This window comes from Bison bison, unplaced genomic scaffold (assembly GCF_000754665.1).
Source record: "Bison bison bison isolate TAMUID 2011002044 unplaced genomic scaffold, Bison_UMD1.0 scf7180017864469, whole genome shotgun sequence".
Taxonomy (NCBI): domain Eukaryota; kingdom Metazoa; phylum Chordata; class Mammalia; order Artiodactyla; family Bovidae; genus Bison; species Bison bison.
In genome coordinates this window covers 1,394,874-1,395,587 of record NW_011495030.1, presented here as the reverse complement: position 1 = coordinate 1,395,587, position 714 = coordinate 1,394,874, and positions in this window count along the sequence as shown.

Here is a 714-nt window from a genome sequence, read left to right as displayed (position 1 = left end):
GGCGCGATCCCCACCGACGGGCGCGCCCGCCACTCCGAGCTCGTTCCCTTGGAAAGATGCCACACGTGGCGGTCGCAAGTTTATTCGACCGAAAACGCCCCCGAGGCGCTGAGAGAGGAAACTGCAAGAGAGGTACACGCCCTCGGCCGCCTCTCCGTCGAGCCAAAGCCCCAAGACATTCACCCAACCACCTGGACGCGGGTGGCAAGCGCCGGACGAAGCGCCAGGTCTAAGAGACACTTTTCCCCCAGTCCACTGACAGCTTCTGAGCCCCTGCTCTTGCCGGTCCGCACCGTGCCGGCATTCTCTCGCACAGTAACAATTTCGCAGAATCCCATCACGTCACAATCCGAACCCCCTCCAATTGGCCAGTGGGGAGGGTGATTCAACTCTGTTTACTTTCTCCCGCTGCCAGTCAGAACGGCCTTTCGGTGGAGAGGTGCGTCTAGAACTGAGGCGCGCGGCCAATCCGACTGTTCCGTTTCGATGCCTCGTGCTACCCCTACAGCCTCGAACGCTGACATTTAAAAGGGTAACAGCCGGGAGGCTGGAAAGGAGCAGCCGGACGTCTTTGGAAGTGCCCCTCAATCCCTTAGCCGGTCCAGGCCTCCTGGCTCACGTTCCAGCTGGCGGAGTTGTAGGATACACCTTCCCTACTCAGCTGCGTTCTTTCTTGTGACAAAAAGATAACGTCCGTTTCGATTTTCCAGCTCG